Genomic DNA, 23,504 nt, shown 5'->3' with positions numbered 1-23,504 from the left:
TAATGGAAGATAAGAAAAGATCATCACAGATTAGAAGAGACTAGGGAGACAGATGCTAAATGCTGTGTCTGATCCTGAACTGAATCTTGAAAAGATAAAGGACATTACAGGAAAAACTAGTGGGATTCACATAAAGGTCTGTAGTTTAATTAACAGCATGGTACCAATGTTAATTTTCCTCGTTTTGATCATTGCACCCTGGTTATGTAAGCTGTTAGCATTAGGGAAATCTGGAGAAAGATGTACCTGAGCTTTCTGTACCATTTGTGCAACTTCTCTGTAGAGTCTCGAATTATTTCAACATTTAAATTTAAGGGACTTCCCTGGCAGTCGAGACTCAATGCTTTTGCTACAGGGGCCATGCATTTGATCCCTGGTTGGGGAACTAAAATCCTACTTGCTACATGATGCAGCCAAATCAACAAAAAAGAAACAAAAATAAAATAAAGTAAAAAAATTAAGTATCCTGTGCTTTCCATCAACTGAAGTAAAGCAAAACTGAGAAATTCAAGAAATATTTACACATGGTAAATCTGACATTTCATTATCTGAAAAGCAACCTATATTAGAACAAGACTTAAGTCATTGAGTTAATAGATATTTATTAAGAATTCACAATACTCAGACCTCTACCAGGTATTAAAGATGTTGCCTTCAAGAAGCTTACAGCTGATAAGAGAAACAAAGATGATAAACTACTAACCTGACTGTATATGTGTCAGAATTTTTCATCAGTCAGGCTATAATTCAATGATTAAATAACAACAGTAACATTTACACTGTTAAGTGAAAATGCTCTGGATAACTAAGATCTTCAAATATAACATTAACATCTACATTTACAGAGTTTAAGTAAGCTTAATACACTAAACACACATATTTCATAGTATTACTACTAATGCTTCAAAACAAGAAAAACTAATTTTTTTAAAGATATTTCTCTAACCTAGAAACTAAACACTTACTGATCATCTCAGATGAAAAAAAAAAGGGAGGTAACAATAACATAAACAAAATCAAACTGAACAAAACAGTTCATAAATCCAGAACAATGTTGAAAAAAAAAAACACAAAGAGGTAGATCAATTTACATATAAAGTGTCTGACTAAAGACAGCTAAGTGAAAATCAAAATGTCAACCAATATAAAAAATAGTATTAAATTCAGTAGGGAACACAATGAGTGAGTTTTTTAATTCTTCAGAAAAAATTAAGCTTAAGCAACTGAAAGAAAATATTCCATCTCCCCTCCTCTGGGTCAATCAACAGGGGAAGCTAACATTAACTGCACCCCAAAAGTTGTAGCAGATGCTAATATCAGGACCTTAACTCTAGTCATTGTCTCAAAACTTTTAAGACTTAAAGGAACTTCACTGTTTCAGTATCTTCAACAGGCCTTCCCAAATACAAAGTGGTAACATAGTCTGAATCTTATATAGATCTTCTTCAACTTAAGATCAGGTTATGTCTCCCCAAATCCATCAAAAGTTACAAATATCGTCAAGATACATTTAATACACCTCATACCTTACATCATACCGAACATCATACCTTAGCCTAGCCTACCTTAAAAGTGCTCAGGACGCCTACATGAGCCCATGGTTAGGCAAATCATCTAACAGAAAGCCTACTTTGTAATACCATGTTGACTATATCATGTAATTCTGTGACTGCTACACTGATGAAAAACAAAACAGTTGCCCACATGCGGGATGACTGTTCAGTGTACTGGTTGTTCCCTCTCATGACTGCTTGGCTTTCTGGGAGCTGAGGCTCGCTGCCACTGCCCAGCATCACAAGACTATCATACTCCATATTGCTAGACGAAGAAAAGATCAAAATTCAAAATAGGGTTCTACTGAATTCATATTGCTTTTGTACCACCATAAAGCTGAAAAATTGTTAAGGCAAATCATTGTAAATTGGGGACGGTCTGTATTCCTAAAGATGGTAACATAAGAATTATGCTAACATCTGCAACGCAACAGAAACTTGACTGTTAAGATTCAAACCCAGGCAAAGGGCCAGACAACTCTGAACAGATAGTCTGGTTATTAACTGATTACTGAGAGAGAATTCAGTCACACATCTCAAGTACCAATAACTTTTGTCTCACGAAAACATTCCAAATTTCTGCTTGTTTTTCCAACCTTTAACATTAGCTAAACTTCCTCAAAACATTAAGATTCAATGCTGGTCTTTTTATCAACTTACTTGAATTTAACTGACAGTACATTCACGGAAATGCTGCTTTCGATCATAATCAAACATTTTTCTAGCACATAAAGAAAACAGGCAGATAAGAAAGGTGAAAGACACAAGAAACAGTGCAAACTTTTGTTAAAAAAAAAAAAAGCCTCACCAAAACAGCTCTTTAAACTAAACTCCGTATCTGCAGCTCCTAAACTCACAGAAGACAGGGACCAAATCAGAAAATGCTGTGGTGCCCCAGGACCGTCTCCTCTTCTTTCGTACATTCTTATTTCAGATGGTCTCATACTGTTTCATAACCTTTTAAATACTATTTAATACTCTAAAAAATACAAGGTGTCAAATCAAAGCAAGTATGCTACCATTTTTGCCAAGTGGGGAGAAGAAACCTAACACACATTTGTCTACATGTGCACAAAATATATCTTTGGAAAGATGTGTTGAGAGACCATCAAAATATTTGGCCTCAAATATGTTGGGACAAGAAATAGAGACTCTCATTCTATATTCCATCAAACATTTCAAATTCTGAATCATGTGAATATAGTTTGTATCTAAAGATAATTATAACAAGAAGCAAAACAGAGGAGTTTTTACTTCTTTAAAAAATTAACATAATTATAATAACCAACAGATAAAGTCAGATGACTCCCCGTATCTTTCTCTGACTAAAAGTTAAATCCTATGAAGGCAGAGATTTTTGTCTATTTTTTCACTATGATGTATTCCCACTGCCTAGTCCATAGCTGGTGCTTAAAAAATACTTGTTGAATCAATGAATGCCTCCCTAATCTCTCCACTGAATTCCAGACTTGGGTATCCAACCGCCTGCTTCTCACCTCTACATGAATACTGAATAGGTCCTACTTCAAATGTCCCATCCAACCCTACACCCATACAACAACCTGCTTCCCTCACTTCCCCGTCTCAATTCACGGCGTCACGGCGTCACCACGTTCCAAGTGAAGCCTCAAACCCAGGAGTCACCCCCATCCCAGCCAACCGCATTCCCATCCGAACCAGGCCAGATCACTGCTTTCAACTCCAAAATAGACCTCAGCATCTTTTTTCTTTGCCTTTGGTCACTACTCAGACCTGCCACAGCCTTCTCACCAGTAGGCCTGCTTCTTTCCTCTTATCCAACCTCCTTCAAGTCAGATTGTAAACCAGACCATATCACTCCCAGCTTTGCAAAAAGGGAACAGCTTTTCAATGATCCTCAAGAATAAAAGCCAAACACACTCCTCTGGATAACAGACCTCACATGACCTGACCCATGGCTACCACCTAACCTTTTCTTTCTCACGAGGGTCTCAGCCCAACTTCAGTGAGTTGCTTTCAGTTTGCTGAACCTAAGCTTGAAACTACCTTTGGACATATCCATTTGCTGTTCCCTCAGACTTGCAGAGGCCATATTCTTCCCACTTTTCAGATATCAGGTCAAAAGTCTCAGACAGGTCTTTCCTGACCACAGCATCTGAAGCAGTCTCTCCTCGTCACTACCACGCCTTCCTATTTTACTTCTTTTATAGCATTTTGGATTGGCTGAAACTTTTTCTATTTCTTACTTTCTGGCTTTCCCTTACCTCCCAGAACTGAAGCTCCTGGAGAGCAGAACTTTCACATGTCCTGTTTATGGCTGTATCCCTAAGGCCTCAGGTAATGCTTGTCATACAAACCAGGTGCTTAATAAATAGTGAACTGACAAAGGCAAGGCAAAACAGACTTTGAAGAAGGCCTACAACATTCCATTTAGTGACACTGGTGAAGATTAAAAAAAAACATGAAAAAACTACCTTCCCACAGAAAACACTTAAAAATCACCAGAGGCTGGAGAATGAAGCAAAAGTATTTCAGATGCATGTGAGCATTCAGACATAGAAAGGGTATTTTTCACATACTATGTACAGATGTCCTTCCAACTTATAAACAGTATCTGGGGTAGGGAAGAGTAATTGAGAACACCGTGTACATCTGCTATTTCATCTCTGACTCTTTTGGAAGGGTCTTCCAACACCGTATTTGGGCAAAAGAGGCAAAATATAAACAATCTATTTGATTGTCTGCCTTGGAAAGAAACGTGAGATAGTAAGGAAGAGAGAGCAGTCTTTTGAGCGTTCTTAAATGCCTATTATGTAGTGGGTGATAAGTCAGAACTAAGTGATTATTTCCCCTATCTTACTATGTATAGATCTGGGACTGCTCTAGTTCAAAGATGTTTACACTGTAAAACCAAAGTCTGTAGTGAATGTTAATAGTTTTTAATCTTATAATCAAAATGTAAACTTCCAAGGTTCTCCCTTACAACTAGGTATTAGTACTCCCTGGGGAAAGGAGAGGATTTAACGACAAAACAGTCTGCAACTCACAAATGTTTTCTGTACATGCACGTTTTTGCAGGGTGGTAGGGAATGGTCCAGACTCCCTGGTGTGTATCTAAGTGCTCTTAAGAGTCTAAGGATCTTATTTCACCAGACCCCAAGGGTTGAGACAGGTCTAGCATGCACGCAGGGCACTCCTCCCCAGAGCTATCAATCTTCGCTGTCTGCGGAAACAAAAGTGAAGACACTCGTGGTAAGGATGTAAGAGATTGATGCCCCCCGCCCCCGACCCCTCACACCGCAAACACACAGAGCTGTGTAACCGCATGGGCGCGTAAATAAAAGAGAACACGCACTCGCACCTTTCCTCCCTGGGAGCAAAATGGGGCCGAGGGAGGGGCGGCCAAGGCCGGCTGGAGGCCCGGGATACAGTCCGGGGGCGGCCAGGCTCCGGGGCCGGCGCTCCTGGAGCCAGGGTCACCCTCAGGACACCCGGTCCCCGGCCTCCCCCCATGCCTCCCCTCCCCCTCCGAGCCCCCAACTCCTCTCCCCGCCCCAGCCCCGCCACCCACTAACCGGGAGAGGAAGTTTCCCGGAGCCCGCAGCTGGCTCCGGGCCTTCAGCGGGTTACCTGCTGCAGAGGCGGGACCCGGGGCAGGGAGCAGGGGAGGGAGACAGTCCGAGGGCGCGCAGGACGGTGCCCGGCGAGGAGGGTGGGCGGCGGCGGCTGTCAGCTCCGTCCCTGCTCACCGCGCTGCCATTACTGCGCGCAGGCGCCTCCCCGCCGGCCGCCACCACCGCCGAGGAGCGGGGGGGGGGCCGGCCCGGGGCCGGGGGCCAGGGCGCTCACCTGCCGTCGCGGGAACACGGGACAGCTCCCGGATGGAACGGCGCAGTGGGGAGCGGACAGGGGAGAAGGGCGGGCGAGCCACGCGAGCGGTGAAACAACCGTCCTCCGAGGTCCTGCTTTCCCGGCACACCCTCGGGGTTCCTCTTCCGCGACCACCAAACACCCCCGTCCTGTGCCGGCGTTGGTAGAGTCCGAGTACGGCGAGGGCCGAGGGCCACTCTTGTGCGGTGGCGGAAGGCCGAGGGAACCTTGCTCCAAGCCACTGCGAGCGGCCCCAGCTGCCCACGAGCGCTCGTGGTTCGCTGAGCTGGCGACTGAGGACCCCTTAAGTCCAGGGGCTGCTGATAACAATGTGTTAGAAAAGTGGTTTCAACACAGGATTTTCCCCTAAAGTTCTTTTAGAACTACGTGAACATTCTGATACACCACCATCTCCTTGCCACCTACTTACTTCTGTGGGCTTTTCAAAGGATTGATAGGTATTAGCAAAATTAGTTTCCTCGGAGTATCCTTTTCTGGTGGGTTTTTATCTGTAGACATTCTGAGACATAAATAATGTATTTTCAGTAGAGGCCCGTCCCTTCACAGCCTGTGACCCCAACTCCCCGCCTCCCTGCACCTGTCAATCCAAGGGTGTCCTTCGCCTACAAATGCTCAGGGTGATGTTGACAAAAGTTCAGACAGTACCCATCTCCTCCCTAGTACGCACAGCGCCCCAGGGAACAAAAGCCTGGCTTTATTCTTTTATCAGCCTTTGGTAGCCAAAGATCTCAGAAGTCAGTCTTGTCTTCTCTGTGCGTTTTAAGCCTTTCCCATCCAACACCCTTTCTTAAAACTCTGTACCATTCCTTCAATGCATGCGTGGAGGCTTAGTCTCTTCAGTCGTGTCCGACTCTTTGGGACCCCATGGACTGTAGCCCGCCAGGCTCTACTGTCCATGGGACTTTCCAAGCAAGAATACTGGAGTCAGTTCCATTCCCTCAAGGTCCACGTAAAATCTCCCGACCTGGTAAATCCCACGGATCTTTCTCCTCTTCTAATCTGCCTCTCACAGCACTTGAAGTCTGCAGTACTTATTCTAAGAAAGCTATCATGTGTTAAAATCAATCCCACATATGACCTGTTTTCTCACATGGTCTCTTTCTTTTAATCCAGCAATTCTCAAAGTATGGCCCTCAGACCTCTGGAAATCTGAGATCTTTTCAGGGGTCCCGATGTTAAAAACAATCATCTTTGTAAATGACACGTTCTTTGTTATTTTTTTCTGGGTTCACAAAACTCGGCTGACATCTCTCTCCTCAGGCAGAATCAAGAGGGAGGCAAGAGACATTCCCTAGCCAACCAGTGGTTAGGCCTCTGCACTTTTACTGCCTGGGCCTGGGTTTGATTCCTGGTGGGAAAACTAAGATGCCACAAGGTGCCTGGCAAGGCCAAAAAAAAAAAAAAAAAGAGGGTGGCACAAATCTGTCCTGTTGGTCATTGCACTGAAGCCATACACTCCCAGTTTGGTGCTTTGTTCTTGTTTTGTATTAGGAATATCCTTGGTGAAGTAGTAAAAAGTACTAATTTTATAAATTTCAACCCTGAATACAGGTCTTCTAACATTGTGAGGGAAGAAATGGGAAGCACACGCCTACTCTTGCTGAATACCACAGGACTGTGGTCTTGAAGAAAAACGCTTGAGTGGCTGAGTTGCCAGCTGAACTGTTTTTTCATGGAGTGCCATTTTTCCTTGAAAGAACAGTTGGTAGAAATGTTAACATTACTCTGCCTTGGACATTTCTACAAAAAGAGTAACATGAGCCTAACACTTCAAGCAAAATAACTGACAGTATTTGTTGCCAATGATAAAATTTCCCTTGCAAGTGAAATTTGAAAATGTGGGAAATTTGTGTCAATACTGTCAACTGAGATAATCAATGAACAATCTATAACAGGAATAGAAAAGAGTTTTATTCCAGCCTAACTGAGAATGATAGCCCAAGAGACATAGATTCTGGCTCAAAAATGAGGGAGGCTTATATGGGCAAAAACCACAAAGCTAACCTAAGTTGTCAGGATTTAGGATTAGAAATAGCAAAAAGTAAGGATGCTTGTTAGGTAAGGATTGGTTGGGATCCAAAATGGTTGCATAGTTAAAAGGGAAGACCTTGAGACCATAAGGTTGCAGCCGTCAGCTACTAACAGATAATTGTGTTTGAGAACTGCTGTCTTTGAATCCAGAAAATTCAAGTTCTCAGTGATGGAGTAACAAGTGTGAAACTATATCCATAATGGCAACCTGGCTCCCTTTTGAAAGCCTGAACCACAATTACTCCATTTTCATTTTTTAAATAATTCTTTTTTTAAGGGTTAAAGTAGACATACACAGTACCTTCGATAAGCCAAAAGACATGCTGTTCCAGTTAGCCTAAAGTTCAAGCCAGAATGACTTCGCCATACTTCAGATGTGAAAATGTCTTCCATCACCACCATGAGCTTGACAGCTTAAAGACTTTTCTGATGAGACTGTAGTGCTATTAATGATTGTAATTTTTTGATATTGGATGATAAGCCATCTCAATACATGGAAGATCTACACGACACAGTGAACCAATATTTTCCAAATAACTGATGCAGGCCACTTTAAAATAACCCATGGATAAAATATCAATTTAAAGTGAAAGATCAGAGGATAGATAGGTGTGGGAGTGTGTGTGTGTACATACACATAAAACACAAAGAGTACAAAAGATTACCTGATATGGTTGCAGATTTTCATTGCAACTAACCCTTAAGAAACATCCACCTGTCAAATTTTCTGTATCAGATAAGAATATCCACAATCACCGCAAAAGACAATTGAATTCTCCACCCAAGGCTTTCTATATTCTTCCTATACTTCAATCGTAATCTAGCTGTCTTTTATTAAGCCAGATATTAAAGAGATACACACAAAAAGAAAGCAATGCCTTACTTCTCACTAAAAGAATGAAAACTCACAGGCTCTTTTTATTTTGGAAATATGAGAGATTGGTTTAAGATGGCAGAGTAGGAGGATGTACACTCATCTCCTCCTGTGAGAGCACCAAAATCACAACTAGCTGTTGAACAACCATCAACGGGAGGAAGCTGGAACCTACCGAAGAAAGATACCCCATATCCAAAAGCAAAGGAGAAGCCACAAGAAGACAGTAGGAGGGGGCCATCACGACAAAATCAAATCCCATACCCACTGGGTGGGTGACCCACAGTCTGGAGAACAGTAATACCAGAGAAATTCTCCCTCTGTTGACAAGATTCTGAGCCCCACATCAGGCTTCCCAGCCTGGGGATCTGGCAAAGGGACAGGAAATCCCCGGGGAATCTGATTTTGAAGGCCAGAGGGATTTGATTGCAGGACTTCCACAGGTCTGGGGAAAACAGAGACTCCACTCTTGGAGGGTACAGACAAAACCTTGTATATACCAAGACCCAGGGCAAAGGAGCAGTGGTTCCACAGGAGACTGAACCAGACCTACCTGCTAGTGTGGGAGGCTCTCTTGCAGACTCCTGGGTCCACAGTAGCTCTCTGGCAGAGGCAGTGTCCTACACCATGAGCCCTCTTATAGGTCATCATTCATCCTATCATAGAGTTTTTAGACTCTTGGGCTGGGTCACCTCAGGCCAAACAACTAACTGGGAGGGATTGAAGCCACACCCATCAGCGGACAATCTGATTAAAGTTTTATGGAGAGAAAATATGATTTTCTGCCCACTAGAGAAAAGACGATTATTTTTCATAAAGACAGTTTGTTAAAATGTGTTTGTTTCTTAAAATTAATATTTTAAAAATCTTCTCTTTTTAATTCTAATATGGTAACTAGTGCTAGATACAACCCACATAAACATAGCTCTTTAAGTTACCCAGTAACATTTGAGAGTATAAAGTGGTCCAGGGACTAAAAAGTTTCATAACAGTTCCCCTGAACTCAGGAAACACCTCTGCTCTCCCCACCTTCCTTGCAATCTCCAGCTGAAGGTGTGGATTAGCACAGAGGGTGCCAAACCTGATTCACTGTAACACTCATATTTCTTTTCTATTTTTAAAATTTCTTTATTTTATTAGGTTTTTTTTTTTTTTTTCCGGCTGTGCTGGGTCTTGCAGGGCATAGGCCTTCTCTAGTGGGTGAGCTGGAGCCACTCTTGTTTCCGTGCATGGGCTTCTCATTGGGGTTGCTTCTCTTGTTGCTGAGCACAGGCTCTAGAGAATCTGAACCCAGCAGTTGTGGTGCACGAGGTTAGTTGCTCTGTGGCATAAGAGAGCTTCCCAGACTGAGGATCAAACTTGTGTCCCCTGCAATAGCAGACAAATGCTTAACCACTGAACCACCAGGGAAGCCCATCACTCTTCTATTTCCAAATTCTAGAGACTTTTCTGGAATTGATACCTTTCCCAACCTGTATAATAGGGAAATTACATTTCGAAAAGTTATAGCCTTCACATTAAATTGAGATTACTTCTTCCTTCCAGAAAAACAAAGTTATCTTTTCTAATCAACCCTTCAAGCCACTGCTTTAGGCAATATTTGGTCTTTACCATCAAACCAAACCTTCAACTCTAGTTCATCTCTGAGTCCTCTTGTTTTACTTCTTAGCAAAAGCTACATGTATTACTTAAAAATGTGTTTTGGCTTTGTGTGATGTTTATTGAATTCCTTTATTTTTTTCCAATTTCAAAAGTAATAAATGTTTTTTTTGTTAAAAAAAAGCAAACAAACTTTTTAAAAAGACCAATATTACAGAAATAGATAACCATGTTTAGGTTGATAAATATTCCTCAAGATTTTTCTATGAATATGATTAAATACGTTTATGCAACTCTGAACATATTATAGATTTGCCACTTTGTAGCCAGCTATTTTTACGTCTGAATCTTTCAAGTTCTGGTCTTTATGAGAATATTTAAGTAACTCTCAGACAGGCATAGTAATTTATAAATTTATATTTAAAGTAAATTAATGAAAAACATTTTAAATAGACTATATTAAAACGTTATTACATAACTCAGTAAACCAAGTATATCTATTTCTATTCATTTTCCACTTAAGAGTGTACATAGTTTTCTCTTTTCATTTCATAATCTACAAATAATACCCACCATTCAAGGAGCTCAACCAGAACCGTTTTCTGTGCTTCTAAGCATCCTTTATAGACGTGAAACCCAAGGAGCCCTGATTTTTCTGGGACTTATGATTTCAAATAATTTTATCCTTTTTGTAATCTATATGCTAAAACTGAATCATCTTTTCTTAAACCTTTACTGCAAATTTGCATTTCATAGTTACATCATTTATTAAAACATTTTTCCATCTTTTGTTTCTAGTAAACTAAAAAGGAAAAACAGAGATTGAAGAACTGTTTTCATGTTTGGAATAGCTGATTAAGGAGCTGTTTTATGCTTATAAAAATGCAAGGCTCTTCTTTGGAGAAACATCTAACTGCAGGGCCAGAAATACATGAGTCTGGAACATCTTGTAGTGTGAGAAAGTAAGGAAGTGCTCAAAAATAAAAACATCCACGTTGATAGGAGTAGGTCAAAGGACACAGAAGCTAACTGAAAAAGCTCCCATGAGTCAGAACTAGAACAATGTAAGCAAGAAAATAACAAGTCAAAGATGATAACTCAAAGTAGAAAGTAAATATCCATGAAAACTGCATGTGAAAGTCGCTTAGTCATGTCTTACTCTTTGCGATCCCATGGACTACATATTCCATGAAATTCTTGAGGCCAGAATACTAGAGTGGGTAGCCTTTCCCTTCTCCAGGGGATCTGCCCAACTCAGGAATAAAACCCATGTCTCCCACATTGCAGGCAGATACTTTACCAGCTGAGCCCCAAGGGAAGCCTGAAGTATCCATCGGTCCATACTAATATAAAGGAATGACTGAATAAGCCTTATATGAGGGAAAGAAAACAATCTCAGGCAGGAGAAGGCCAGATAAATTATGTAGGTCTTCCACCTAAAGGAAAGTGACCATAAGTCCCTGCTTTTTAAGTATAGGCTAGGAAAAGTGATTTCCTTCCAAAGAATACAGTACAAAAAGGGAATTTAAAAGAGAAACTTTCTAGTGGAGAAACATGACAAATGTCACATTAGCCAGATGACGGTCAACATTGATAATGACAACTCATTGCTCATCCTATGTCCCCTTGATGTGATGGGGTGGGACTGGACCTTTTACTGTGATCATCCTACCCCAAACCCCAAATTTCAGTGTAATCACGAGAAAAATTCTAATACAGGGAGGAACATTCTACAAAATACCTGCCCAGGACACCTCAAAACTGTCAAGGTCATCAAAAACAAGAAAAGCTCTATCTCAATAAACCTGAACAGAAAACAGAAACAAGATAAGTCTGAGAAACTCTCACAGCCGAGAGGAAACATGACTGCTGAATGTAACATGGGGTTTCTGGAGAGGATCCTGGGTCAAAGAAAGACATTAGGTAAAAAATTAAGGAAAATTTCAACCATATATTAATAGTAATATATCAAAATACATTCACTAATTGTAACAAATGTGCCATCTCAATGTAAGATGTTAATAGGGAAAACCGGGGATGGGGGAAAGAGAGGAGGTAGGAATTATTATGTGCTCAGTTTCTGTGTAAATCTAAAGTTATTCTAAAAAATAAAATCTGTTAATTAAAAATAAAAATAAAAACCTCATCTAAATGTACACTTAAATAAAGAAAAAGTATAGGGTCTCTAATCAGAAAAGCTAAGAGCACCTAAGATTTTTCCATATGGAGAAGTGGAGCCAGATGCCAAGTTTACATGTAGATAATTCTGGTTGGAAGTTGTTTAAAAAACAAAAAAAAGGAAAAGTATCTTCTTTTAAATTAGAAAAACAATTGCTTTAATTAAAAAAAAATTACCTCCGAATCCTTTATATTTCTTTGCAGTCACATTCAGACAGGTAATTTAACAAAATCTAAGCTGTGTCAAAAGAGAGCTCATTTCAAAGAAATACATCCACAGCATTGTAAATCAACTATTCAATAAAAATTTTTTAAAACAAGAAAGAAAAATGAAATATCCATAAATTTCACTGTCTGGAATAATGCATTTAGAAGGTGCTTTCCCAGAACTGGGAATCAAGAGTGACTCTGAGTAATGGATTACAATAAATAACATGTGATATATGAAAGAAAGAGAGATGACATTTTTCTCAACTGTTATATCATATTAAAAATATGTGTGTCACTAGAGTGGAAATGAATCATGATCCACCCAGAGAAATGTGATGAGAGAAGATGGGAATACTTGTAACTTAGTGAAAAATGAGAAATGTGGTCCATCTCATTCTAGGAGAAAGGGATCAAAGAAGTAGAGCAAATCAAATGTGGCAAGTCTGGAAGGAAGGAAGGAAGCTAATTTTGTGAAAGAGTAAACGGCAAAGCATCACCAACTCAATGGACATGAATTTGAGCAAACTCCAGGAGATAGTGGAGGACAGAGAAGCCTGGCACACTGCAGTCCATGGGGTCGCAAAGAGTCAGACACGACTTAGCGACTGAATAACCACTACAACAAATGGCAAAGAAACAATCTCTGAGCAAAAGAAGGAGGTCAATTAATAAAGTCAAATTGTGCAGAGTGGGTCCTAAGGGCTTCATCTGCTCAACACCAATGCTGAAGATAAGAACTGTGCACCATTATGCAACTGGATTTCTAAAGTAGCATATTTATCAATAGGTATGGCAAGGTCATGTCCAGCTCTTTGTGACTGCATGGACTCTAGCCCGCCAGGTCTTCTGTCTATGGAATTCTCCAGGCAAGAATACTGGAGTGGGTAGCCATTCCCTTCTCTAGGGGATCCTCCCAATCCTCCCAGGATCGAACTCTGGTCTCCCACATTGCAGGCAGATTCTTTACAGTCTGAACCACCAGGGAACCCCATGGCAAGGATAAGAGCCAGTAAATAGAATGCAAGTCAAGTAAGAAACAAAAAAAAAGAATTTGACCCTTTTAACCTTCAAGTTTGTTTGTCTAGATCTCTATGGATGAGCAAATAAGACCAATATACTAAGAACTGCACGATGGTTTAATGTTTAATAAAAATACTCATGTATCCCAACAACCTTTAAAAAATGTCAGCAACCACTTGCTTCCCAAAAGATGTTTTATGCTAGTGAAAAAACACAGAGAGAGAAAGTGACATTCACATAATTATACAATATGTAAGTAGTCTTAGAAATTAGCATGTGTAGCCTATACTATTTCTAACAAATAGCCACTTTGTAACCTATATCCTCAACACATTTCCCTTATGACTGTTTAGGAAGATAGGAAAGATGAGAAGCCTAACTCTTTGCACTGTTTTACACTTTGTTTTCATTTAATTTTAAATTATCACGCAGTAACATTGGTTAGGGGAGAGATATGCAATGGCACCCCACTCCAGTACTATTGCCTGGAAAATCCCACGCAAAGAGGAGCCTGGTAGGCTGCAGTCCATGGGGTCGCTAGGAGTCGGACACGACTGAGCGACTTCACTTTGACTTTTCACTTTCATGCATTGGAGAAGGAAATGGCAACCCACTCCAGTGCTCTTGCCTGGAGAATCCCAGGGATGGGGGAGCCTGGTGGACTGCCGTCTATGGGGTCCCACAGAGTCGGACACGACTGAATTGACTTAGTAGCAGCATACATTTTTTTTTTTTTTTACCTATTTGAACACTGTTTAAAGACTTTTTTGATGTGTGGCATTTTTAAAGTCTTTATTGAATTTGTTACAATATTGCTTCTGTTGTTTATGTTTTGTTTTTTGTTATGTTTTGATTTTCCCAAGGCATGTGAGATCTTAGCTCCCCAATCAGGGATTGAGCTCTCACTCGCCTTCACTGACCACTGAAGCACCAGGGAAGTCCCTGAACACTGTTTAGATCTGTGGCGCCGCCACCACCACGGGATTCAAAAGAACTCCATCACCCTGACAAGCTCTCTCTCACTACTCATTTATATCACTCTACTTCTTTCCATGTCATCCTGGGTTCTCATCCAAGTTCTTTCTCATGTACGTTTTCCTCCAATTTACTTAGACTTTTCTGACCAATCGATCCCATAATAGAACAGGGGAGCAGGACGATGCCTATCTGGGTAAATGGGTACCTGGAGGACCCAGGAAAAGGAAGAGGAGGAGAAAATGAGAGGCGAGGTCTTCCAGGTGGTAGGGAAACAGAGAATGTATTTACAACACAGTGTTCAGTCTTCCATTTGAGCAGCTCTCATAACCTTCAAGGAAGTCTCAGGTCTCTCATCCATGAAAACCAGGAGTTGGAGAAGTTAAACTTGTTTGAGAGATACAATACCTTGAAGTCAAGATAAATGACATATAACCTTATGTGAGTTTAAAGTGTATAACCTGTCGCTTTGATACACTTACATGTTGTGAAATGGTTATCACCATAGCTTGGCTAACACCTCCATCAACTCACAAAATCACCATTTCCTTCTTGTAGTGAGAACATTTAAGATCTACTGTCTTAGCAACTTTTGATATATAGGACAGTAATGTTAACTATAATTACCATGCTGTGCATTAGACCCCCAGAACATATTCATCTTATAACTGGAAGTATGACCCTCTCACCAATAGCTCCCCATTTTCCCACCCCTATAGCCCCTGGGAACTACCACTTGACTATCAGATTTTTTAGATTCCACATGTTAAGTGAGAATACACTATTTCTTTCTCTATTATTTTACTTGTTTCATCCAAGTCGTCATGAATGGCAGGATTTCCTTCTTTCTCATGGAAATGTTACCAAAAGCTCAGCCTCTCTGTATACTGGTGCTGAATCAAATCCCAGGGACAGAATTTTGGGTGAAGTAGAAAAGAACAACTTCATAGCTTTGCCAGGCAAAGGAAGACACACTGGTCTTCAGCCTCAAAGAACTGGATATACACCCTAAAGGATTTGATGAGGGTTTTTAAAACAGTGGGCCAAAGGTGGGGTCTGACAAGATCAGGATGTGAGCCGAACTCTGTTATTGTTGGTTCCTCAGTCATGTCAGTTTTTGCAACCCCATGGACTGCAGCATGCCAGGCTTCCCTATCCTTTACCATCTCCCGGAGTTTGCTCAAATTCATGTCCATTGAGTCATTGATGCCATCCAACCATCTCATCCTCTGTCATCCCCTTCTCTTCCTGCCTTCAGTCTTTCGCAGCACCAGGGTCTTTTCCAATGAATCGGCTCTTCACATCAGGTAGTCAAAGTATTGGAGTTTCAGCTTCAGCATCTGTCCTTCCAGTGAATATTCAGGGTTGATTTCTTTTAGGATTGACTAGTTTGATCTCCTTGCAGTCCAAGGGACTCTCAAGAGTCTTCAGCACCACAGTTCCAAAGTGTCTCCTTGCACTCCCTTAATCTCGTCTCAGGTGGTCCCTCTCCTAATCCTGATAAGCTTCTCTGGTCCCTTTAATTGTGCCTCAGGTGATTTCATGGCTGCTCCTCCTTGATTAACAACTGTTCCAATCCATCCTTTGGAAGTCAGGGGAGGAGTCTTGCCTATAAGAAATGGGGGACAGAAAGGCCCCAATCCTTGGGAACTCCATAGGGTCCTGCTTAGTTTCAGAGACTCGGCAATATTCTCATCTCCTCTAGGAAGTCTCCCTTCTAGGTCTATTGAAGCTTTTATGATTGTGATGTACAACACAACACAAATGTTTGTATTGGTCAGTTTTCTGAATCTGAATGATGAGCATGCTCGGGAGAATGATGGTGAATAGTCACAGATTCGCCATAGTGCCAGAACAATTCTGAGGTCATTATGAAAGTGAAAGTGAAAGTCGTTCAGTCATATCCAACTCTTTGTGACCCCATGAACTATACAGTGCATGGAATTCTCCAGACCAGAATACTGGAGTGGGTAGCCTTTCCCTTCTCCAGGGGATCTTCCCAACCCAGGAATCAAACTCAGGTCTCCTGCATTGCAGGTGGATTCTTTACCAACTGAGCTATCGGGGAAGCCCCATTATGGAAGTTCATAAATACTTATGGATTAACTGCTAAGTGTAATCACTTTTTTATTGACTGAACTGCGGGGCTTGAGAGGTCTTAGTTCCCCCACAAGGATGGAAGCAACACCCCCTGCAGTGGAAGCTCCTTGGGCTGATTGGAAGTCACCTGCAGGCAGCATCTTTTTTATTTACAAATATGTTATTTATTCATTAATTTAACTAAACAAGTATCAAGAGAGTCTATTTTTTCTTAGATCTTTTTCTAGAATCTGACATACCAGAGAAAATCATACAGCTACTGCATCTAGGAACCTGCTATTGACTTTGTTGTTTAGTCTCAAAGTCTTGTCTGACTCTTTTGTGATCCAATGGACTGTAGCCTGCCAGGCTCCTTCATCCATGGGATTTCCCAGGCAAGAATACTGGAGGGATCTTCCCAACCCAGGGATTGAACCCATATCTCCTGCATTGGCAGGAGAGTTCTTCAACACTGAGCCACCAGGGAAGCAAAGCAATTGACTTAAGGAGTACAAATATTTCTTACTCTTCAACCTCATGATAGATGGGAGAAGGATAGGAGAGATATCCAAGAAGGGGACATAGGTACACATATAGCTGATTCACTTCATGTACAGCAAAAACCAACACAAAAGCAACCTGGACTTCCCTGTTAGCACAGTGGATAGGAATCCACCTACCAATGCATATTTGTTCCCCGGTCCAGGAAGATTCCACATACCATGGAGCACACACCCATGCTAAGTCGCTTCAGTCATGTCCAACGCTTTGCCACCCTATGGACGGTAGCCTGCCAGGCTGCTCTGTCCATGAGCTTCTCCAGGCAAGAATACTGGAGTGGGTAAATAAATAAATATAGCTGTGTGCACATGTCAAAGAAATATATACAGTCTTGTGGGACTGCAATGTAAACCTTGCTAGCCTCCAGACAAGCTGATCTTGAGGTGTCCCCGTGGTAAAGTTGCAAAATCTGGGGCTCCAGAGGAATGTATGTACTTCTTTCTGGGAGATATTGGCGAGCTGCAGGGAGGCCAAGGGAGTGCACACAGATGACCTCTGTCCCCTGAGAGCACCGCTGGAGTCTCCAGATGTGCTGTAAACCTGAAGCCTGCCCCTCAGGCTGAAGTAAATAATAAAAGACAGGACCAGTAAACAGGCCTTTTTCATGAGAAGACTGTGGGCACTTTTCAGTCTGCTGAAGGCACCATGCCCTGGGGGTGGTAGCATGACCACCACGAGAGACCCCCCAACAGGCCTTTGCCCCACTGGCAGATGGTTTACGATAAGCAAATGAATCTCCTTCTCATGGGGTCTAGATACTTTTCACATTGCTACTTTTGCACTGGGTCCTGAGGTGAATAAGATTGCCCTTGAGCCCTTTAAGAGCAGGGCTCTCAGCTCCCTCCAGCCTTTTGGGTCTCCTGGAGGTAAGCCCCATTGGTTTTCAAAGCCAGATGTTCTGGGGGCTCATCTCTTTGGAACTGGTCCCAATGACTGCGGTGCCTGATGTGGGGTGTGAACCCCTTGCTTCTTAGGGAGAAGCTCCGTATTTGTGAGATCCTCCTGATTGTGGGTCACCACGCTGTGGGTGGAGACCTTTTCTCCTCCCCATCTCAGTGTGGCCCTTTTATCCTTTGTTGTGCAGGAACTGCTCAGCTAGTTTCCAGACCTTTTTCAGAGGGAATGGTTCCACCAGCAGCTGGGGGTTTGGTGTGTCTGTGGGAGGAGGCAAGTTCAGGATCTTCCTACACCACCATGTTGAACTGCCTCCTCAATTCTATTTTTAAAAATTGAAAGTACAAGTTGTTTAAAAATTTGTGGGAAGAAAAACAGAAAATTGAAATACTAGGTCCCCTAGCCTAATGCCTTTTACTAATTAAGATAATTATTTTTCACCTTTAGTGGTGTGTGTGTGGTGTCTGTCACTAAGTCGGTTCCAACTCTTTGTGACCCCAGGGACTGTAGCCCACCAGGCTTCTCTGTCCATGGGATTTCCAGGCAAGAATACTGGAGTGGGTTGCTATTTCATTCTCCAGGGGATCTTCCAAACTCAGGGACTGAACCTGCATCTCCTGCATCTCCTGCATTGCAGGTGGATTTTTAACCGCTGAGCTAGTGGTGAAGTGAAAGTCGCTCAGTGTTTGTGACCCCATGGACTATACAGTCCATGGAATTCTCCAGGCCAGAATATGGCCTTTACCTTCTCCAGGGGATCTTCCCAACCCAGGGATCAAACCCAGGTCTCTGGCATTGCAGGCAGATTTTTTAATCCAGCATACAAAGACTAGATTAGACTAGACTAGACTAGGAGAATCCTAAGTCTACTTCCATGTTCCACATTTTACAATTCTATGTATACGCTTTACCTATCAGTGCTAGGAAAGAATATATAAATTATAAAGGTGATGATTGATAGTTGGAAAGAGAGACAACTCAAACTATAGCACTTGATCTTAATATAAGACATTTTTCAAGCAGTTTAAAATGTTTGAAATATATATATATGTATACATTAAAAAGATGGGAATGCCAGACCACCTTACCTGCCTCCTGAGAAACCCGTATGCAAGTCAAGAAGCGACAGTTAGAACTAGACATGAAGCAATGGATTGAATCAAAATTGGGAAGAGAGTAGCACAAGGCTGTATGCTGTCACCCTGCTTATTTAACTTATGTGCAGAGTACATCATGTGGAATGCCAGGCTGGATGAATCACATGCTGGAATCAAGATTGCCAAGAGAAATACCAACAGCCTGAGATATGCAGATGATACCACTCTAACAGCAGAAAGCGAAGAGGAACTAAAGAAATTCTTGATAAAGGTGGAAGAGGAGAGTGAAAAAGCTGGCTTAAAACTCAACATTCAAAAAACTAAGATTATCGCATCCAGTCCCACCACTTCATGGCAAATAGAAAAGGGAAAAGTAGAAAGTGACAGACTTTATTTTCTTGGGCTCCAAAATCACTGTGGATGGTGACTGTAGCCATGAAGTTAAAAGACACTTGCTGTGCTGAATAAAAGTGGCCAGAGTGGGCATCCATGTCTTATTCCTGATCTTACGGGGAATGCTTTCAGCTTCTCAACATTGAGTATAATGTTAGCTGTGGGTTTGTCATATACGGCCTTTATTATGTTGACATATGTTCCCTCTGTGCCCACTCTCTGGCGAGTTTCTATCATAAATGGATGTTGAATAGAGCAGCTGCTTTTAACAGTGGCAGTAGCAGAGCTAGTGTTCAGTTTATTGCTCTAATAGCACACCAAACAGAATGGTTACTAACTAGAGGGAGTAGATACAATAGAGCACAAGAAACAGATCTGTTTTGTAGCTGCAACATCACATTTAAAGTCATTTAAATGTCTATGCCTCGGGACTTCTCTGGTAGTCCAGTGGTTAAGCATCCGCTTGCCAATGCAGGGGTCACAGGTTCAATCCCTGGTTGGGGAACTAAGATCCCACATGCTGCAGGGCAACTAAGCCCGTGTACCACAACTACTGAACCTTGTGCACCCTAGAGCCTGTGCTCCACAAGGAAGAGTAGCCCCTGCTCACTGCAACTAGAGAAAAGCCTGTGCAGCAGTGAAGACCCAGCACAAAAATAAATAAATAAACTAATAAAATGGAGAAGGCAATGGCACCCTACCCCAGTACTCTTGCCTGGAAAATCCCATGGACAGAGGAACCTGGTAGGCTGCAGTCCATGGGGTTGCAAGGAGTCGGACACGACTGAGAGACTTCACTTTGACATTTCACTTTCATGCACTGGAGAAGGAAATGGCAACCCACTCCAGTGTTCTCTGGGGAATCCCAGGGACGGGGGAGCCTGGTGGGCTGCCGTCTATGGGGTCGCAGAGAGTCAGACACGACTGAAGTGGCTTAGCAGCAGCAGCAGCAAACTAATAAAATTTTAAAAAAATATATCTGTGACTCCTTGATAAAATAAGAAACTTGAACTAGGTGACCTTCAACGTTATTTCCATTTCAAATTGTTGAAATTCCATAAAACCTAAACTGAATAATGCTACCTTTTAAGGGAAAGAGCTAGTTATAAAATCAGTAGGGAAAGCTCTATAATTCGATAATTTTTTTCATTCGAAGTCTAATCAGTTGGATTTTTGCAAACTCTCTAAGCCAGAGACCAATGAGCTTTCTAGGTAGTCCCACCCAAAATCTACTTGACTCAAAATGTGTTCATTCAAGCTTCTTGGACCTAATATTGACCTCTTATTCTATCCTCCATTCATCCTTCCCCCTCTATACTTAATCTAAATTTTTATGATAAAATGTAACCTCACCAGATCCAGGATTTGAGAGGTTGTTCTTAAGAAAAAGAATATAAAATAACAAATAACTATATTAGGACTCCACAGAGTGCCTTGGAAAGGAAATTAAAGCTGCATTAACGTTATGATAAATCATTTCTCTCTCTGATCTCTGAAAGAGTTCAAATACAGCATATTAGCTATACAAAAACAATGTTACTATGAGACACATACACACTTAACAACATATAACACACAGATACAGAAGATGGGGCAAGACATTTCTTTACTTTTCCTGTTGAACTTAGCATCTTGACTTTTGGTCTCTTTTCTCTCCTGCCCTCTGCCTTCTCAGTCTTTATGACTTCTCATTTTTCTTGGTTGCCTAGAAACTTTCATGCATTGGAGAAGGAAATGGCAACCCACTCCAGTGTTCTTGCCTGGAGAATCCCAGGGACAGGGGAGCCTGATGGGCTGCCGTCTGTGGGGTCGCACAGAGTTGGACACGACTGAAGTGACTTAGCAGCAGCAGCGGCAGCAGCCTAGAAACTTGGTGTGGTAGGAAGAAGGGACTGCTGGCCCTCTTTTCTGGTTCTTAGTTGTGTTAAAGATGGATGAAATTTTAGGAAAGCATAGTAATGTGCAAATACTAGGTGCTCAATTAATGTCAAGTTAATTCAATTTATGGGCTTTCCCAGGTAGCTCAGAGGTAAAGAATCTGCCTGCTGATGCAAGAGACATGGGTTTGATCCCTGGGTCAGGCAGATCCCCTGCAGAAGGAAATGGCAACCCATTCCAATATCCTTGTCTGAGAAATCCCATGGACAGAGGAGCCTGGCGGACTACAGTCCATGGGGTCCCAGAAGAGCTGGACATGACTTAGCGGTTAAACAACAAGAGTTCAATTTATAGGTCAAGGCAAAAACCACTACAATATTGTAAAGTAATTAGCCTCCAATTAAAATAAACAAATTAAAAAAAAATAAAGGAACTCACAACGGACAGAAGAAAGACATCAGAATTGTATCACCTGAGAGCCTAGATTCTTCTGCCAACCCTGTCTACTTTGTTGATCTTGCAGAGGTTCAATTTTAGCTAGAATCACTTAGGGAATCTTTTAAAAGATCCTTCCCAGATCACAACTCAGATTAAATAAATCAAAACCTTTGGGAAAAAAATTTATAGGTCAATGCAGAATAAAGATACTTAAAAACATATTCAAGGTTCAGAAATGAAACAAATAGCATGACATTCAGCAAGGGTTAAATGTGATGGCCTGGATTTGGGTTCCCCCCCAAATTAAATAATTACATACAATAAAGGGAGTACAGTTAATGTTATTTACATGTTTAATGAAAAGCAATGAATCTGGCTCCTGAAAGAAGCAGCCTCCTTAAATTAAAAAAAAAAAAATCAATAAACACTATAAGAAGAGAAATTTCACACACAAAATATGTGAAAATGTATTTTATATGTAAATATAAATTTTATATGTAAATATGAAATATAAAGTTATAAAAAATAAAATTTTAGTTTATAAAATATAAAGAGACTTATGAAAGACAAGACAAAAAAATATCCTCAACAATTACTGAAACAAAGAATTAATGGTTTGAAGACCGGAGGCTAAATCAAAAAATGTGTGGGTAGGATCCTGTATACCGTGTTGAGAAGTTTAGAGTTCATTCTAACCATGTGGGAAATCTTCGGAGGTTTTTAAGCACGGGGCTTCCCAGGTGGCGCTAGTGGAAAAGAACCTGCTTGCCAATGCAGGATACTTAAGAGATGCAGGTTTGATCCCTGAGTCAGGAAGATCCCCTGGAGGAGGGCATGGCAACCAACTCCAGTGTTCTTGCCTGGAGAATCCCATGGACAGAGGAGCTGGGAGGCTGTGGTACATAGAGTCGCAAAGAGACGGACACAATGAAGCGACTTAGCACACACGCATAGGTAACAAGCAAATGAAAATTCGCTGGGCTATAGGAGGATGTATTGGTTTTCTAGGGCCGCTGCAACAAACACATAATGCGCTGGGTTCCCTTAAACAACAGAAGTTTGTTTCCTCACAGTTTCAGAGGCCGGAAGTCCAAGATCAAGGAGCCAGGGGGCTGGTTTCCTCTGAGAGCCATAAGAGGAAGAACTGTCCCAGGGCCCTCGCCTTGACTTGCAGATGGCTTCCTTTCTCTCCGCATGTCCACCTCTCTGCGCGCACACTGCTGGGAACTCTTTCTCTTCTTATGAGACCACCAGTCAGATGGGATTAGGTCCTCATGCTAATGGCCTCATTTTAGCTTAATCACCTCCTTGAAGACCTTAGCTCCAAATAGGATTACATTCAGATGTTATGCTGCTGCTGCTGCTGCTGCTAAGTCGCTTCAGTCGTGTCCGACTCTGTGCGACCCCATAGATGGCAGCCCACCAGGCTCCCCCGTCCCTGGGATTCTCCAGGCAAGAACACTGGAGTGGGTTGCCATTTCCTTCTCCAATGCATGAAAGTGAAACTGAATTCGTGTCCGACTCTTTGCAACCCCATGGACTGCAGCCTACCAGGCTCCTCTGTCCATGGGATTTTCCAGGCAAGAGTACTAGAGTGGGCTGCCATTGCCTTCTCCGTCAGATGTTGTGGGGACATACGAATTTGAGTAGGGAGACCCAGTTCCGTCTGTAACATGGTGAAGAATGGAAATAGAGACCAGTTAGGATATTACTGCACCATTTCAGCAGAAGATACTAGTGTTTTGGATTATGGTTTTGGGCATAGCAGATAGAAGTGGATGGATTAGGGAATTATTTTAGAGGCAGCATGAATGGATTTGCCACTTCTTTTTTTTTTTTTTAACCACAGCTTGC

At 41.7% G+C, this 23,504-nt stretch overlaps 1 protein-coding gene across 6 annotated transcripts in view; it reads right to left on the bottom strand.

The window, feature by feature from the left end:
- CUL2 (cullin 2) overlaps positions 1-5,553 on the bottom strand; it is a 73,706-nt gene extending 68,153 nt beyond the window's left edge. For 2 of the 6 annotated variants that reach the window (XM_069547374.1, XM_069547371.1), the window contains exons 1-2: positions 5,163-5,551; positions 4,580-4,755 (exon numbers count right to left, since the gene is read on the bottom strand). The gene's annotated coding sequence lies outside the window, so the exon portion shown is untranslated. Of the gene's footprint in view, positions 1-4,579; positions 4,756-5,107 lie in introns of all 6 variants that reach the window. The other 4 variants (XM_069547376.1, XM_069547375.1, XM_069547370.1 and 1 more) reach the window with 4 other exon arrangements.
- Between the last annotated feature and the right edge of the window lie 17,951 nt (positions 5,554-23,504).

This window comes from Ovis canadensis, chromosome 13, assembly GCF_042477335.2.
Source record: "Ovis canadensis isolate MfBH-ARS-UI-01 breed Bighorn chromosome 13, ARS-UI_OviCan_v2, whole genome shotgun sequence".
Lineage (NCBI taxonomy): Eukaryota > Metazoa > Chordata > Mammalia > Artiodactyla > Bovidae > Ovis > Ovis canadensis.
The sequence above is the reverse complement of the archived record's forward strand: the minus strand, read 5'-3'. Positions and strand labels throughout refer to the sequence as shown.